The sequence below is a fragment of the Triticum urartu genome, chromosome 5 (genome assembly GCF_003073215.2).
Source record: "Triticum urartu cultivar G1812 chromosome 5, Tu2.1, whole genome shotgun sequence".
Taxonomy (NCBI): domain Eukaryota; kingdom Viridiplantae; phylum Streptophyta; class Magnoliopsida; order Poales; family Poaceae; genus Triticum; species Triticum urartu.
The window spans coordinates 268,209,969-268,223,902 of NC_053026.1; positions in this window are offsets into that span (position 1 = coordinate 268,209,969).

Here is a 13,934-nt window from a genome sequence, read left to right on the forward strand (position 1 = left end):
TACTCCCAGTCCTCGACGTGAAGCGTCACAATACACCTCATAATCTTTGGTCTGGTCTGGCAAAATCAATACTGGTGAGGTAACCAAGCGTTTCTTCAACTCCTGAAAACTAGCCTCACACTCCTCCGTCCATATGAACTTGGTATCTTTCTTCAACAACTCCGTCATAGGCTTCGCAATCTTTGAGAAATTCTCAATAAACCTCCGGTGGTATTCTGCGAGTCCAAGAAAACTCCGGATCTCTCCAACTGTTGTTGGGGCTTCCCACTTGGTCACGGTTTCAACTTTAGCGGGATCTACTGCTATACCTTCTCCGGATATAACGTGTCCGAGGAATCCTACTTCCTTCAACCAAAACTCACATTTGCTGAACTTGGCATATAATTGGTGTTCTCTGAGCTTTCCAAGTACCAAACGCAAATGCTCCTTATGCTCCTCTTCATTCTTCGAATATACCAGGATATCATCAATGAACACTACGATGAACTTATCCAAAAACTCCATAAACACTTTGTTCATCATGTTCATAAAATAGGCAGGCGTGTTAGTCAGACCAAATGACATAACGGTATACTCATACAGCCCATACCTGGTGGTAAAAGCTGTCTTCGGAATATCCTGTTCTCGAATCTTCAACTGGTGGTATCCTGATCGCAAATCGATCTTGGAAAATACTTTAGCTCCTTGCAATCGATCAAACAGATCGTTGATCATTGGTAGTGGGTACTTGTTCTTGATCGTTACCTCGTTCAATCCTCGATAATCAACAACCATCCTTAACGATCCATCCTTCTTCTCCACTAGAAGTACCGGCGATCCCCAAGGTGAAGAACTTGGGCGAATATATCCCTTATCCCGTAACTCCTTAATCTGCTTCTTAATTTCCACCAAATCCTTTGCTGGCATCCTATATGGTCTCTTTGATATTGGCCCAGTGCCTGGCAATAGCTCAATCAAAAACTCAATATCTCTATCTGGTGGCATGCCTGGCAACTCTTCTGGAAATACATCAGGGAAATCCCTTATCACTGGTACTTCCTCCTGCACAACTCCTGTTAGGCAATTTACTTGGGTCCTCTTTGGCACATGCCGGGATACATACTTGATCCTTCTCCCTTCTGGTGTGGTAAGCAAAATTGACTTACTAGCACACTCAATATTCCCTTCATACTTTGATAACCAATCCATGCCTAATATCACATCCAATCCTTGAGATTCCAATACTATTAGGTCTGAGGGAAAAACATAGTTACCAATCCTTAATGGTAACCGATCACACCATAGACTAGCCACATACTCTGCTCCTAGGCGAGGTTACTAACATGGGTGACCTAAGGGCTTGGGTTGGTAGGTTATACTTATCCACAAATCCCCTTGAGATGTATGAATGCGATGCACCAGTATCAAAAAGAACGAGTGCAGTAAATGACTTAACCAAAAACTTACCTATTACTGCATCGGGCTGAGCTTCAACCTCCTCCACGCTAACGTGGTTCACCTGTCCCCTGTTGAAAGGGTTCGGCTTCTTCCCAGAACTTCCATTGCCATTTTGGCCTTCAGGACATTCATTGGCATAATGTCCTGGCTTCGAACACTTATAGCAAGTGACTTGGCTCAAGTCCTTCTTGGCTGGGGTTGATGGGTTGTTGGTCTTGGCCGTTGCTTCCTCCATTGCCATTACCATTCTTGTGCCATTGTGATTGTGCGAGCTACCTCCCCATGGGTATGCTGAAAATGTCCTCCCGGTCTAGGGGTAAAATGGCTTCTGCTGAGCTCCTGAATTGTACTTTCCTTGTCCATACTTCCTCTTGCGATTCTCAATTTGCTGCTGCTTCCCTTCAATCATAAGAGCATGATCTACCAACTCCTGGTAGTTGTTGAAGGTGGCTACCATCAACTGCATGCTCAACTCATCATTCAGTCCTTCCAGAAACTTCTCTTGTTTAGCTGCATCCGTAGCAACGTCATCTGGGGCATAACGTGCTAGCTTACTAAACTCCTCCACATACTGGCCAACTGTCCGTCCTCCTTGGCGCAAGTTACGAAACTCACGCTTCTTCATGGCCATAGCTCCTGCTGAAACATGGGCAGTACGAAAAGCTAAAGCCTGCTGAAACTGGTCCCATGTGACAGTGTCGACTGGGAAGGTGGCTGTGAAATTCTCCCACCATGATGCTGCGGGTCCTTCTAACTGATGTGCGGCAAACTTCACCTTCTCCGCATCTGTGCATCCTGCTGTGGTCAACTCCCTAGCTGTCTTGCGGAGCCAATCATCTGCTACTATCGGCTCGGTGCTACTGGAAAACACCGGCGGATTCAGCCTAAGAAAACGGGCTAAGTGGTCAACAGGTGGTGGTGGTGGTGGGTTGTTGTTGTTGTTCCCCTGATTCTGATTCTGGACTAGCAACTGCATCAATGTGTTCTGCTGCTGGATCAACTGGGTGAGCTCCGGTGGAAAGGCAAATCCGGGGTCACGTCTCGGAGGCATCTAAGGGTTTAGAAAAGATGAGATATAAGAATAGAGAGGGTCTAAAGAGAAAACACTACCCATATGCACATGAGGCAAAAGCAAACAATTCACTTCAATCAATCAACCAAAGGCATACAATCGATCTAACTATCGCAAAAGTGCTCGGACTACTATATTTACATGGTGGACTACTACTACTGGTGAGGTGGTCTATTAGAAATATTCTACGGTTGTTGACTCCATAATATCTGCTCCAGCTTCATCAACATAGTCATCATCGCTACTATCTGCTTCCGAGTCAGTGTCGTCGATGATGATGTAGTCTTCCGGGCTAATCTCCTTGGGTTCTTCGTCTTCCTCTACTGGCGTCGGGCCTCCCATAAATATTCCAATCTTCTTTGTTAGGTCGGCATTCTTATCCACCAATACTTCAATTTCCTCTTCATAATCTTCACGTATAGCCTTGAGTTCTTCCTCCAGTTCCTTGATTCTGGTCTTAGCCTTCTTCAGATCTATCATGTCGGCGCACATTTGGTTCTCCTGTCGTCGAATGTGCTGGTTTAACTCTTGGATAAAAGCTGCGATTGATCTATTATTCCTGGTGCTGATCATCTCCCAGTGTTCATCTCGGTGCCCACAAATCTGGTAGATAGTATCCCTGAGATCCTTGCGGTAGACTTCTCCAATGCGTCCCATGGTGGTGTGAGCTGCCATGCTCTTTCCTAGACTCCAAGTTGGTGCATCAAAAGAAAATTCTATGGGCTCAGTGACTGGCATGAACGTCCTTCCTGGAACTTGAACTTGAATCATCCAGCGCTCTTCTTCAGGTAAAGTGGCGTTGTAGGTTCCCATGAAGCTTGGTACTCCTATGTTCAGGTATCTAGTGACTTCCTTCAAGTGACGTCCAAAGGGTGCATCTTCATCCGGTTGCGTAAACTTGTTCCTTGCATCCGCCATCCTAAAGAATAGAAAAGATAAGAGGTCAGAAGAGAAGAGAGTGAGTAGTGATCTAGGTCTTTAGCTTAGTGGTCGTGTCCTACAGTAAGTACTCAACAAATGCATAGGTAAAACTCAAATAAGAGATCTAACCAGAAGGTTCAACTTAAGAACTCCGGTTGGCAAAAAGAATCAAATCGAACGAAGCAACGAAAGTCAAACGGCGGAAGAAAACAACTTCGTTCTAGTAATCTGGATCTAGGGCAAATTTTACAGTAGAAAAATCCTGTTTAAGTTGGTTAAACGGATAGAGGTTTCGAGACGAAACTCTAGGCGCTTGAATCGCCTGATTCCGATAACGAGCGAAAGTTAAACTAAAACGAAAATCGGATCAGGAATCGCGATCAGAAAAATCACGGATTTAATCCGAGAAAAAGAAAAATGATGAACGCTCGCTAAAATAAATAAATCGGAAAAACTGATCTATTTAAAAAAACCTGAATCTATTAAACCGACGAAAACCGATCGGTTTTTTTTAAAAAAAACGAAGGCACGAAAAATGAGGCACGGCGGCGAACCTCGGCGGCAGCGGTGGCGGCGTCCGGCGACGGCGGCGCGGGGCGGGTGGCGGCGGCGCGGGCGGCGGGCAGCGGGCGGCGGCCTGGGCGGGCGGCGGCGGGACCGGGCGGCGGCTAGGGTTGGGGGCTGGGGCTGCTAGGGTTCCCCGGGGCTGGGCCTCGGCTTATAAAGCCTAGTCGGGCCAGAGTCCTAGTTGGACACGGCCCGTTAGGTCGGTTCGTTTTTTAAGAATTTATTTCCGCTCAGAAAAGAAATAAAAAGAAATACTAAACAGACTCCAAAAATCCCGAAATAAATTTTCCCGAGCTTCTAAAATCAAGTCCGACAAAGTGAACATTTATTTGGGGCCTAAATGCAATTTTGAAAAATGCACATTTTTCCTAAATTGAAATAAAACTCCAAAATAAAATCTTGTTTGACTTTATTATTAAATCCTCAATATTTCTCTATTTTGGGAAATTCATTTTATTCCCTCTCTCATATTTTTGTAATAGAAATAATTGATGATAAAATAAATAAAATCAAATGATCCTATTCTCAAAATTTGAGAAAACTCAAATATGAAAATAACGAAATCCCAACTCTCTCCATGGGTCCTTGAGTTGCATAGAATTTTCTAGGATCAACCAAAATGCATAAATAAAATTTGATATGCAATGATGATCTAATGTATAACATTCCAAATTGAAAATTTGGGATGTTACATTGGGAGAGAAGGAAATTAATGATATGTAATTGCCCTACTCATGGTTTAAATTTGTGGATGATTATACAAAAATTTTATGCCGGATTGAATTTTGCTTCTAGAAATCTTTTAGATTCGGCCACGGGAGGCACTTTTATGGAAATCACTTTAGGAGATGCTACTAAACTCCTAGATAATATTATGGTTAATTATTCTCAATGGCATACTGAAAGATCTACTAATAAAAAGGTGCATGCGATAGAAGAAATTAATGTTTTGAGTGGAAAGATGGATGAACTTATGAAATTATTTGCTAATAAGAGTGTTTCTTCTGATCCTAATGATATGCCCTTGTCTACTTTGATTGAGAATAATAATGAATCTATGGATGTGAATTTTGTTGGTAGGAACAATTTTGGTAACAACGCGTATAGAGGAAATTTTAATCCTAGGCCTTATTCCTAGTAATCCCTCTAATAATTATGGTAATTCCTACAGCAATTCTTATGGAAATTATAATAAGATGCCCTATGATTTTGAATCTAATATTAAAGAATTTATTTCTTCGCAAAAGAATTTTAATGCTATGATTGAAGAAAAATTGCTTAAGATTGATGATTTGGCTAGGAACATTGATAGAATTTCTCTTGATGTTGATTCTTTAAATCTTAGATCTATTCCTCCTAATCATTATATCAATGAGTCTCTCAAAGCCATGATAATTTCCATTGATGAGTGCAAGGAAAGAACCGCTAGGACGCGTGCTATGAAAGATGCCTTTATTAAAGTGTGTTCTTCTAGTTCCTATGAAAATAATGATGAAGATCTAAAAGTTATTGATGTGTACCCTATTAAATCTTTGTTTTGCAATATTAATCTTGATAATGATGGGATCGAATATGATCCACCTTTACCTAGAAGGCATTCTAAAAATTCAGAGTATTTAGATCTTGATGGTGAAATTGATAAAAGTGGGATTAAAATAAATAAAACCCTAGATGATTGCTCTCTAAACTTGCATCTTGCGCATTCCACTATTAAGAAACCTATGGGAAGAATTAATGATGTTCTTATTGTTGCAAATAGGAATTATGTGCCCGTAGATTTTATCGTTCTTGATATAGATTGCAATCCTTCTTGCCCTATTATTCTCGGTAGACCTTTCCTTAGAACGGTTGGTGCAATTATTGATATGAAGGAAGGGAATATTAGATTTCAATTTTCCATTAAAAAAGGGCATGGAACACTTCCCTTAGAAAGAAAATAAAATTACCATATGAATCTATCATGAGAGCCACTTATGGATTGCCTACCAAAGATGGCAATACCTAGATCTATTCTTGCTTGTTATGCCTAGCTAGGGGCGTTAAACGATAGCGCTTGTTGGGAGGCAACCCAATTTTATTTTTATTCCTTGCTTTTTGCTCCTGTTTAGTAATAAATAAATTATTTAGCCTCTGTTTTGGTTGTGTTTTTTGTGTTTAATTAGTGTTTGTGCCAAGTAGAACCGTTGGGAAGACTTGGGGAAAGTCTTGTTGAACTTGCTGTAAAAAACAGAAACTTTAGCGCTCACGAGAACTGCTGTCATTTTTATTTGGAGATGATATTTAGTTAATTATTTTTGAAGATGATTAATAGATAAATTCCTCACGTCCAGCAATTTATTTTAGAATTTTTGGTTCCAGATCTTGCGCTAGCTACAGATTACTACAGACTGTTCTGTTTTTGAGATTCTGTTTTTCGTGTGTTGTTTGCTTATTTTGATGAATCTATGGCTAGCAAAATAGTTTATAATCCATAGAGAAGTTGGAATACAGTAGGTTTAACACCAATATAAATAAATAATGAGTTCATTACAGTACATCCTTGAAGTGGTCTTTTGTTTTCTTTCGCTAACGGAGCTCACAAGATTTTCTACTTTAAGTTTTGTGTTGTGAAGTTTTCAAGTTTTGGGTAAAGATTTGATGGATTATGGAACAAGGAGTGGCAAGAGCCTAAGCTTGGGGATGCCCATGGCACCCCCAAGATAATCTAAGGACACCTAAAAGCCAAAGCTTGGGGATGCCCCGGAAGGCATCCCCTCTTTCGTCTACTTCTATCGGTAACTTTACTTGGAGCTATATTTTTATTCACCACATGATATGTGTTTTGCTTGGAGCGTCTTTTATGATTTGAGTCTTTGCTTGTTAATCTACCACAATCATCCTTGCTGTACACACCTTTTGAGAGAGCCATACATAATTTGGAATTTGATAGAATACTCTATGTGCTTCACTTATATCTTTTGAGCTCTATAGTTTTACTCTAGTGCTTCACTTATATCTTTTGAGTTTTATTTGCTCTAGTGTCACTTATATCTTTTAGAGCACGATGGTGATTGTTTTATAGAACTATTGGATCTCTCATGCTTCACTTAGATTATTTTAGAGTCTTAATAGCATGGTAATTGCTTAAATCCTAATATGCTGGTTATGCAAGATTAATAATAAAACTTTCTTATGAGTGTGTTGAATACTAAGAGAAGTTTGATGCTTGATGATTGTTTTGAGGATTGGAGGTAATAATATCAAAGTCATGCTAGTTGAGTAGTTGTGAAATTGAGAAATACTTGTGTTGAGGTTTGCAAGTCCCGTAGCACGTATGGTAACGTTATGCAACAAATTTGAAACATGAGGTGTTATTTGATTGTCTTCCTTATGTGGCGGTCGGGACGAGCGATGGTCTTTTCCTACCAATCTATCCCCCTAGGAGCATGCGCGTAGTACCGAGGTTTTTGATGACTTGTAGATTTTTGCAATAAGTATGTGAGTTCTTTATGACTAATGTTGAGTCCATGGATTATACGCACTCTCACCCTTCCATCCTTGCTAGCCTCTTCGGTACCGTGCATTGCCCTTTCTCACATTGAGAGTTGGCGCAAACTTCGCCGGTGCATCCAAACCCCGTGATATGATACGCTCTTTCACACATAAACCTCCTTATATCTTCCTCAAAACAGCCACCATACCTACCTATTATGGCATTTCCATAGCCATTCCGAGATATATTGCCATGCAACTTTCCATCATTCCATTCATCATGACACATTCATCATTGTCATATTGCTTAGCATGATCATGTAGTTGACATAGTATTTGTGGCAAAGCCACCGTTCATAATTCTTTCATACATGTCACTCTTGGTTCATTGCATATCCCGGTACACCGCCGAAGGCATTCATATAGAGTCATCTTTGTTCTAGTATCGAGTTGTAATCATTGAGTTGTAAATAAATAGAAGTGTGATGATCATCATTATTAGAGCATTGTCCCAAGTGAGGAATAAAAAAAGAGAAAGGCCATAAAAAGAGAAGGCCCAAAAGAGAAAGGCCATAAAAAGAGAAGGCCCAAAAAATGAGAGAAAAAGAGAGAAGGGACAATGTTACTATCCTTTTACCACACTTGTGCTTCAAAGTAGCACCATGATCTTCATAGTAGAGAGTCTCTCATGTTATCACTTTCATATACTAGTGGGAATTTTTCATTATAGAACTTGGCTTGTATATTCCAACAATGGGCCTCCTCAAGTGCCCTAGGTTCTGTGAGCAAGCAAGTTGGATGCACACCCACTAGTTTCTTTTGTTGAGCTTTCATACATTTATAGCTCTAGTGCATCCGTTGCATGGCAATCCCTACTCCTTGCATTAACATCAATCGGTGGGCATCTCCATAGCCCATTGATTAGCCTCGTTGATGTGAGACTTTCTCCTTTTTTCTCTTCTCCACATAACCCCCCTCATTATATTCTATTCCACCCATAGTTGCTATGTCCATGGCTCGCGCTCATATATTGCGTGAAAGTTTATAGGTTTGAGATTACTAAAGTATGAAACAATTGCTTGGCTTTCATCGGGGTTGTGCATGATGAGAGCATTCTTGTGTGACGAAAATGAAACATGACTAAACTATATGATTTTGTAGGGATGAAATTTCTTTGGCCATGTTATTTTGAGAAGACATAATTGCTTAGTTAGTATGCTTGAAGTATTATCATTTTTATGTCAATATGAACTTTTGTCTTGAATCTTTCGGATCTGAATATTCATACCACATAAGAAGAATTACATTGTAAAATTATGCCAAGTAGAAAATTCTACTTTTTTATCATTTACCTACTCGAGGACGAGCAGGAATTAAGCTTGGGGATGCTTGATACGTCTCCAATGTATCTATAATTTTTTATTGCTCCATGCTATATTATCTACTGTTTTGGACATTATTGGGCTTTATTATCCACTTTTATATTATTATTGGAAGCTAACCTATTAACTGGAGGCCCAGCCCAGAATTGCTGTTTTTGCCTGTTTTAGGGTTTTGAAGAAAAGGAATATTAAATAGAGCAAAAACCTAATTCCACCGCCGCAACTTTCTGTATCCACGAGATCCCATCTTGGGGCCTGTTCCGGAGCTCCGCCGGAGGGGGCATCGATCACGGAGGGCTTCTACATCATCATCCAAGCCCCTCCGATGAAGTGTGAGTAGTTTACTTCAGACCTACGGGTCCATAGTTAGTAGCTAGATGGCTTCTTCTCTCTTTTTGGATCTCAATACAATGTTCTCCCCCTCTCTCGTGGAGATCTATTCGATGTAATCTTCTTTTTGGTGTGTTTGTTGAGACCGATGAATGTGGGTTTATGATCCAGTCTATCTATGAATAATATTTGAATCTTCTCTGAATTCTTTTATGTATGATTGGTTATCTTTGCAAGTCTCTTCGAATTATCAGTTTGGTTTGGCCTACTAGATTGGTTTTCTTTGCCATGGGAGAAGTGCTTAGCTTTGGGTTCGATCTTGCGGTGTCCTTTCCCAGTGACAGAAGGGGCAGCAAGGCACGTATTGTATGTTCGCCATCGAGGATAACAAGATGGGTGTTTTTATCATATTGCATGAAATATCCCTCTACATCATGTCATCATTGCTTAAGGCGTTACTCTGTTTTTAACTTAATACTCTAGATGCATGCTGGATAGCAGTCGATGAGTGGAGTAATAGTAGTAGATGCAGGCAGGAGTCGGTCTACTTGTCTCGGACGTGATGCCTATATACATGATCATACCTAGATATTCTCATAACTATGCTCAATTCTATCAATTGCTCAACAGTAATTTGTTCACCCACCATAGAATACTTATGCTCGTGAGAGAAGCCACTAGTGAAACCTATGGCCCTCGGGTCCCTTTCTCATCATATTAATATCCATCACTTTATTATTGCTTTGCTTTTACTTTGCTTTTACTTTTTACTTTGCATCTCTATACCAAAAATACCAACAATATTATTTATCATCTCTATCAGATCTCACTTTCGTAAGTGACCGTGAAAGGATTGACAACCCCTAAGCGTGTTGGTTGCGTTGAGCTATTGTTTTTGTGTAGGTACGAGGGACTCGCGCGTAGCCTCCTACTGGATTGATACCTTGGTTCTCAAAAACTAAGGGAAATACTTACGCTACTTTGCTGCATCATCCTCTCCTCTTCGGGGAAATCCAACGCAGTGCTCAAGAGGTTGCAGTTGCCATGGCCTCCGTTGCCATTGCAAAAACTCCACGACTATCTCTCTTCGACTCACCCAATGAGAACATCACCGCCAAGTGCCTCATGGCTAAAGCCACCAACAAGGTAACTCCCAACATCAAAACTACCATCATTAATAATCCTTCCTTGACGGATTGCATTGATGAATGTGAGGGATCTAATGTGGAGGAAAATGAGTTTGAGTCCTTTATGGGTAAACTCAAGGGTAAATCCAAGAAGCATTTTGTTGCTCTCTTGGAACAACTTGGTGAAGCCAATGACATGATCGAGTCTCATGAAGATACTATCTCCAAGATGGAGGGGCATAGTCGTGACTATGCCGATGAGATTTCGATCTTTCCAATGCTCTTGAGGAAGAGCGTGTGTCTTCGTTTGGCTCTTGAGGAGTCACACAACGTGATCATGCTAAGTTAAAGAAAGATTTTGATCATGCTCTTGTTCACGTGTGCTAAACTCCGAGAAGGCCAACTTGGGGTTGATCTTGCTAGACTCAAAGAGGAGTTTGATCTACTTGACAAGGCTCACAAGGTCTTGAAGGGTGCTCATGCTAGCCTCAAAGAGTCTCATGATCAACTCAAGTAAAGCTAACCAAGGAGAAAGCCACCTTTCCTCGTATGATGTTAATTGATAATGCAAATGCTACTAACCCGTGTTGTGAGCATGTGCATCTTGTTGAGGAGAACGCTAAGCTAAAGGTGCAACTTGAGAAAGGTCTTGTGTCTTGCATACAAGGCGAGAAGAGCCTCAACGACCTCTTGACCAACCAAAAGGGAGTTGTGGCCAAGGAAGGGATTGGGTACGTGCCCAAGTCCAAGAACGAGAAGAAATGACAAGGCCAAACGACCTCCTCCTCTCAAGCAAACCTTTGTGAAGGAGGGTGAGGGTGCTACTAAGGAGAGGAGAAAAACTCCATGAAGGGTAGTGATGCCAAGAAGGGAAACGCTCCCCTTCCCAACAAGGCCGGCGACTTTAACCCTTCTTATGTGTTGTGCCGCGCTAGAGATGGGCATGTTTATGCCAAATTTGTTGGTTCTCCTTATGAGTACATTGAATGGTCTATTTGGGTTCCTAAGACCCTTGTTACTAACATCAAAGGACCCATTACAAAATGGGTACCTAAAACCAAGCATTGATCTCTTGTAGGTGTTTGCTTCCGGTGGGGGATCATGGTTGCTCGATAGTGGAGCTACTAATCATATGACCGGAAGCAAGGACTTGGTGGTGGACGTGCAAAAGATTCCATCCATGCCCACCAATGTTGAGTGGGGTGATGCCTCGTCTTCTAAGGTATTGGGACTCGGCAAAGTTGTCATTTCTCATGATCTTACGATCGAGAAGGTCATGCTTGTTGAGTCCCTTGCATACAATTTACTTTCCGTTCGTCAACTAGCACTCATGGGCTTTGCCACTTTCTTTGATATTGATTCGTGGCCCTCTTGTGGAGCAAGACTCTTAAAGTAGCCTTTGTTGGGCATGTCGAGAACGGTCTCTATGTGATTAACTTTTCGAAGCGACCCACTAAGACCGCGACATGCCTAATGGCTAAAGTTGACGTGGGATGGCTTTGGCATCGCCGTTTAGCCCACGTCAATATGAGATCTTTGCAAAGTATTCTCAAGGGGGACCATGTCCGTGGACTAACAAATGTTAGTTTTGCCAAAGATCGTGCTTGCAGTGCTTGCATCGAAGGAAAGCTACATGAGAAGGCTCACCCTCCCACGACTATCATCTACTCGAAAGAGGCCTTTGGAGCTCCTTCACTTGGATCTCTTTGGGCCTCCATCCTTTGATAGTCTTGGGGGTAGAAAGTATTGCTTGGTGATTGTGGATGACTATTCAAGATACACTTGGGTATATTCTTCAAGAGGAAGAGCGAGACCCAACAAACCGTCATCGACTTTGCAAATGAAGCTCAACGACAACACAATGCAAAGATCTTGACAATAAGAAGTGACAACGGCTCCGAGTTCAAGAACTACACCTTGGATGAGTTTTTGAGTGATGAGGGAATCAAGCATCAATATTCCGCACCTTATACCCCTCAACAAAATGGTGTAGCGGAGAGGAAGAACCGGACGTTGATGGATGCGAGCAAGGACCATGATGGCGGAGTTCAAGTCTCCCTACAACTTTTGGGCCGAAGCCATCAACACCGCGTGTGCCATGCATCTAATCGGCTCTACCTCCGCAAAGGCTTGAACAAGACTCCATATGAGATACTCACCGGTAACAAGCCCAACCTCAAGTACTTCCGGGTTTGGGTGTAAGTGTTTCATTCTCAAGAAAGGTGTCCGTTTGTCTAAATTTGAGGCTAGAGCTTATGAGGGCATATTTGTTGGTTATGCTACAAACTCTCATGCTTACCGTGTTCTCAATAAGTCCACGGACTTATTGAGGAAACGTGTAACGTGGAGTTTGATGAGAATAACGGCTCCCAAGTGGAGCAAAGTGGTACTTGTGATGTAGGTGGATGAAATTCCTCCCCAAGCCATAAGAAGAATGGGTACTGGTCATATCCTACCCATTGAGGAACCCCTTGTGGCTGAAGGAAAAGGACAATGTTCTACTCAAGTGGAACCTTCACAAACCCAAGACCCACACGCTTCCGAAGAACAAAGTGAGGGCCCTCAACCTAAAGAATAAGACCAAGGGCAAGATCAATCTCAAGATGGTGTTGTAACATCAAGTGATGCCCAAGGTCAAGCTCCCTCCTCCGAGCAAGTTCAAGATCAAGTCCCACGAGATCAAGAACAAGCTCAAGATGATCAAGTAACCACTCCTTGTCTCACCCCCGAGGAGGAATTGGAGCGTCATGCCGCCAAGGTTGCTTCCAAGATCTCCACCAAGGATCATCTCATGACGAATGTGCTTGGAAGCTTAAGAAAGGGGTAAGCACTCGTAGACAATTAGCAAACTATTGTGAACATCACGCGTTTGTCTCTTGTGTCGAACCCCACAAGGTCTATGAGGCACTCGAAGATCTGGATTGGCTCAATGCCATGCATGAAGAACTCAACAACTTCGAGCACAACAAAGTGTGGAGATTGGTGCCAAGGCCAACGGAGAACCACAATGTCATTGGAACCAAGTGGATATTTAAGAACAAGCAAGATGCTCATGGGATTATCATTCGCAACAAGGCTCGTTTGGTAGCACAAGGCTACTCCCAAGTCGAGGGTATCGACTACGGTCAAACCTTTGCTCCTGTTGCTCGTCTTGAATCCATTCGCATGTTGATTGCATATGCTTCTCATCATAACTTTAAGTTACAACAAATGGATGTGAAGAGTGCTTTTCTTAATGGTCCTATTAATGAATTGGTTTATGTCAAGCACCCCCCCGGGTTCGAGGATCCCTACTTTCCCAATCATGTGTATCAACTCGATAAGGCACTCTATGGCCTTAAACAAGACTCACGTGTGTGGTATGACCACCTTACCGAGTTGTTACAAGACCGTGGTTTTGAAGTTGGGCTAATCGACCCCACTCTTTTTACTAAGAAGGTCAAAGGGGAGTTGTTTGTGTGCCAATTATATGTTGATGATATTATCTTTGGTTCCCCTAACAAAGCTTTCAATGAGGAATTTGCCGCTCTCATGACCTCAAAGTTCGAGATGTCTTCCATGGGAGAGTTGAAGTTCTTTCTCGGGTTCGAAGTGAGCAAAGGAGAGAAGAAATCTCTCTCTTTTTTT